Raw genomic sequence first — 5,471 nt, forward strand, 5'->3', positions numbered from 1 at the left:
GTGGATATCTGAGTATATGCACCTTTATGTAAGTACATGTGTGCACACACATTCATGCAGATATGCACATGATAATAATGTGGATAATATATACATATATACACACACACCTATATATGGGGAGGTATGCGTATAGACACCTATGTGGATATCTGAGTGTATGGGTAACATATACATACACACACCTTTACATAAGTACACGTGTATATGTGTACACACGTATACACACACACACACACACCCCACGCATGGAAGGCAGTCTTTAGAAGAAAGTCAGAGGCAGCTAGAGCTCGGGGAGCGCTTCCAGCAGAGGGTGGCCCTTCGCTGAGCTCTGCAGGAGAAGGAACGTCCCCCCCAGGGTTCAGCAGGCTCCAGGCCCCGGGCTGGGGCCCTCCCCACTCCACTCGCTGCCTCTGTCCCAGAAGCTCCCAGGCTCCCAGCTCCCTGGCAGCTGCTCCCTGGGTAGCCGAGCCCGGCACTGCTGGCCCGGCTGGCAGAGGTTTCTGCTAAAGGGGACGGAAAGACGGCTAGGGGACAAATGACGACCGAGCGAGCATCACAGGGAACAGTGTGACCTTGGCTCAGTTCTCTTTCTGGCAAATGCTGAGCCAGGTGACTGGGGTTTCTTGCCCAGAGAAAAGATCTCCCTGCTGAGGGGACACCTGCTGTAGGCCGGACAGAGGCTGGGCACTGGGAAGAGGCAGGAGGCTCGAACCAAGCCAATCAGCAGTCAGGAAGCCTGGAGCCAGAAAACGGGGACAAAAACAAAGCTTTGCAAGGCGGCGGCGGGGGCAGTGGGATCAACAGGGATAACACGTGGAAAGCGCTTCACAAACCTCAAAGTGCTAGCTGGCAGAGAAATGCTGGTTATTGTTATTGATTCTTACTACAGTGCTGGATTTGGGTTCAAATTCCACCTCCGACACTTAGTAGCTATGCAACCCTGACCAAGTCACTTAACTTGTTTGCCTCAGTTTCCTCATCTGTAAAATGAGGGGGTTGGACTCAGATGGCCTCTAAGTTTTTCCAGCATGAAATTCATGATCCTTTGATAAAATGAAAAAGTCCCTAGACCCAAGGAGTTTACATTACATTACAAGGGGACACAAAATGGGAAAAGATAAGTCTATCTAACATTATTTCTTTTTTTCTTTTTGGTGAGGCAATCAGGGTTAAGTGACTTGCCCAGGGTCACACAGCTAGTAAGTGTCAAGTATCTGAGGCCAGATTTGAACTCAGGCCCTTCTGACTCCAAAGCTGGAGCTCTATCCACTTTGCCCTGAGATAAATCTACACAGGATGACTTGAGTTACAGAGCACTAACAACCAAGGAGATCAGGGAAAGCTTTCCATGGGCAGAGCACTAAAGGACGCTAGGGGACTATAAGAGGTGGAGGTGAGGGTGCGCATTCCAGGCGCCGAGGCACAGCCTGGGCAAAGACACAGAGGCAAGAGATGAAGGGTCAAGTTTCCACCCTCTGGGAAGGGAAATTCAATTCAATGAACATTTATTAAGTGGTGCTACACAAAAAAATGAACCAGTCCTTGCCCTCAAGAAGCCAAAAACCACAGCTGCTGCCAGAAAAGCAGGTATGGGTTGTGGGGGAAGGAGGCTATAAAGCAAAGGCAGCTTTGGGTCAATGACCACTCATGCTTCTCCACCAGAGGGCCACAAGCAGGCAGCCCCCCAGGCTTCTGGGCTCACTTCAGAGCAAGGAGGATGGGGGCCTGATACGTATCTCTGCTGTAAGCAGCAGACAGGAAACACTCATCTAAATGGCCACCTCAGCATCAGTGAGTGACCTTCTGCGGTCATACCACAGGCCACAGGATCAGGAGGACATGCCGCCCCAGCTGAACCACACCAGTATCCACGCCATCCTGCCCCACCTACCAGACAAGTGCCCAATGGCCCAGATTGCTCACCCCAAGAAAGTCCCCCCAAAGGCACCGGCGCTTCTGAAAGAAAGCCGATTTCTCTCTTCCAATGGAACGTCCGTAAGTTTTAGAGAGGGGAGGGGAGGTGGGGAAGGTTCCAGCAGCCTGTAGAATTCTGCCTCCCTCTCAACCCCCATCTCAATCCCCCACCCCCGACTCGAAGATGAGCATGCTTCCTCTTTTCAGTCTGTATTTTCTAGAACTGGAAAAACAAAAAGCCAGGGTCATCAGACATCACTCCAGAGGTAGCCACAGCCCAGAGAGGGAAAGAACAGGACATGGCAGCCAGAAGTCCCAGATGTGGCCAAAGCGAACATTGAGGCTAAAACTGTGATTTAAACAGCAAAAGGACTTAACTCGGTTAAGCTTTCTGCCCACGGCCTGCCTGGCATCCAATGCTGATGCATCTCCCAGCCCCTTCCCTCGCCCACCAGGAGAGATGTCTCCCCTTAGAGATTCCGCCTGATTCACACACGGCTCACTGTGGCTCATTATGGTGCCCGGGTCCCAGCAGCCTTTCCTTCTGGAGCTCTCGGACTCCATGGTTAACCAGGGAAAGGGAGCAGACTCCCTTTGACTTTTGTCATGGGACGGTGAGTGACCTGCACAAAGTCACCCTAGCGGCCAGGGCTGCCAGCAGGAGCCTTTCCTTCTCAGCCCAGCCTCCCCCCCCAGCCTCCTTCCATACATCGGGAGGGACGTCGGTCTCCTAGGTCAGGTTCTCCCTTGGTCACCCCCCAAGCATCTACAAACCTAGATGTGCGGGCTGTGTGGCTCACTGGGTGGACTGAGTGCCTGGGATGAGGCCCCTTGAAAAACAGGGTTCAAGTCCTATCTCTGGGATTACTGGCTGTGTGGTTCTGGCCAAGGTGATTAACCTCTCTGCGGTCCAGTCACCTCATCTGTAAAATAGGGATGATGCTTGTGGTAGACCTACATCACAAGGTTAGGGTGTCTGGGTTATTTTTCTCTTTAAAGAGGCAGTACGAACACCTGGAGTCAGGGGGACCTGAGTTCAAATCTGGCCTCAGACACTTCTTTTGTGTGACCCTGGGCAAGTCACTTCACCCTGTGTGCCTCAGTTTCCTCATAATGAACTGGAGAATACAATGGCAAACCACTTCAATATTTCAGTATATTCAGCCCAAGAAAATCCCACACACGGTCACAAAGAGTCAGCTATGACTGAAAAATGACTAACACACACACAATTTACTCCGATGCTTGGCAAACTTTAAAAGCCCTGAGGATTGCTGGAACATAAGCTCCTTGAGGGCAGGGCCTAGTTTGGGTTTTGTCTTTGTATCCCCAAGTACAGCATCATTTGTTGAATGATTCATGTTACTATTATTACAATCAGGACTAAACTTTTATCAATTCTTCTAGGCTCTGACACCAAGAACAGTCAAGAAGCCTGGTATAGTAGGAACGGAACCAATTTTGGAGTCAGGAAACCCAGGGGTCTAGGCCCTGGCTCTGTAACCTTGGGAAAATCACTTAACCTCTCTGGCCTCAGTTTCCTCAGCTTCATCTGTAAAAGGAGGGGACTGGAGTCAGTGGCCTCTGTTCTATCTCTGGGCCTCAGTTTCCTCATCTGTAAAATGAGGTTAGGTGATGTCTGAAGCCCTTTCCATCCCCAGAGCCAGTGAGCGGTGGGCCCTGGCCACTGGCCACTTTACCCTCTAACCAAGGGTTCCATTTCTGCCCTCAGGCGAGGTAGCCCCCAAAGCCTGGGAAAACAACAACTTGCCAGCATGTAAATTACTCCTTTGCAAGCTTAGCCTGCCAAGACTTGCTATCTAATTGCTGTTAATTGCATTGATTACATAGCTCAGAAGTGTCAGCCTCCACCTCCTCAGCCTGGCAAGGGCAAAGGAAAAGTATTTAACAACAACCACCCAAAAAACCCAACCTTCTCCAACAGATACACACATACATACATACATACACACACACATACACACCCCCAGACCTCCTCCCTTCCCCCCCCAAGGAATCCCAAAGACACAGAAGGAAAAAGCCAAATTGAGCACCGGAGCTGGCTGAACGCCTGTCCTCTCAGACCAGAAGAGAAAGTTTGAGATAACAGGCTTTGAAACTTTTTTGGGGGGGAGGGGGGGTGAAGGTAGAACTTAGGAATGGCTCTCGGGGTTCCAGAGCAGGCTGTTATCTTGGTAGGTTTCTAGAATTGGAGCTGAAAGGGACCTTGGAGACCATGTAGTCAAACAACTTCCTCATTGTGCAGAGGACAAGGGTGAGGACCAGAGGAATGAGCTGCTCAGGAATCACACAGGTAGTGCTAAAGGTCTGCCTTAGGTCCATGAAGCCAGTAAGAAGAAGAAAGAGGATTTGAACCCAGGTCCTCTGGCTCTAATTCCAGCCCTCTTTCCACAACAATAGGAGGCGTCCCATCTTCCAAGAGAATCATATTACTTAGAGCTGAAAGAGCCACAAGCCCAACTGTATCCCTTGAGGATGAAACTGAGGCACAGAAACAGTACGTGACCGGTCCAAGTTCCCCCCATTTCACAGCCTGCCCAATCTTATCTGAAACCCAGCTTTGGATGCTTTGGGAGGCCAATCTCAAGCCAGTCAAGCAATGACATCTAAGCTTCTGCCTTTGGCTGGCAGAGGGAAGAAGGGAAATGGGATCCAGGCAGACCCCTGGGCAGAGAAGCAGTGCTCAGACAGATAAAGCCCCTGGAGTTCCCTCCTCAACCAAAAATACAAGATAAACAGATTCAGCAGGCCTGGTCTCCTTGGCCAAGTCCCTCATCCTCACAGAGGCTGGGCTAGCTTGGTTCCCCACCCCCTGGAAGGGTCACACCCTCTCCATAACAGCCAAGAGCCTGGGCCCTCGGAGAAGCCTTATCACCAGCAGCCCTCACCCCAGGAGGAAGCCAGGTGTATGGCGGGTAAGGGATGAGCTGAGCAGCCTTTCTTTGTGAGGCAGCCTCCTGGGAGGGAGGCCAGCCAGGGCTGACAGTTATCACCTGCAGTACTAGGGTACACACTGCACACATGGCCAGGTCGCGCTGGGATCCTTCGGGCTCTAAGTGAAACCAAAGGGGGCGATCCCCTAGTTAGCAGCTAGGTGGAGAAGGGACATGGAGGTGGAAATGGGGAGCTAGGAATGGAACAGAGGTGCAGACTAGCCCATCAAAGATGGGGAGGGGAGGTCACCCAGAAAAGAAGCTACCTCTGGGGCTCCAGCTTCCTCCCCAACCTAGAGGTTTGTTTTCCTCTCCCAGACCTGATCACCTACCCATGACCCCCTCCCATCCCCACGGCCATCAACCAACTTTCTCAAGCAGCTCGTGAGTGTGTGTGTGTCTGTGTGTGTGTGTGTGTGTGTGTGAGAGAGAGAGAGAGACCGACAGACAGACAGACAGATAGTTAAAGAGAGAGAAGAGAAAGGGGGGGGAGAGAGAGACAGAGACAGAGAGAGGAGAGAGAGAGGAGAGAGACAGAGAGAGAGAGGAGACGGAGACAGAGAGAGAGAGGAGACGGAGACAGAGAGAGGAGAGAGACAG

The 5,471-nt window shown here is 51.4% G+C and overlaps 1 protein-coding gene across 1 annotated transcript in view; it reads right to left on the reverse strand.

Moving 5' to 3' along the window:
- Positions 1–5,471, reverse strand: part of TMEM120B (transmembrane protein 120B) — a 48,044-nt gene that overhangs the window by 41,343 nt on the left and 1,230 nt on the right.

The sequence above is a fragment of the Vombatus ursinus genome, unplaced genomic scaffold (assembly GCF_900497805.2).
Source record: "Vombatus ursinus unplaced genomic scaffold, bare-nosed wombat genome assembly UNPS02009994.1, whole genome shotgun sequence".
Lineage (NCBI taxonomy): Eukaryota > Metazoa > Chordata > Mammalia > Diprotodontia > Vombatidae > Vombatus > Vombatus ursinus.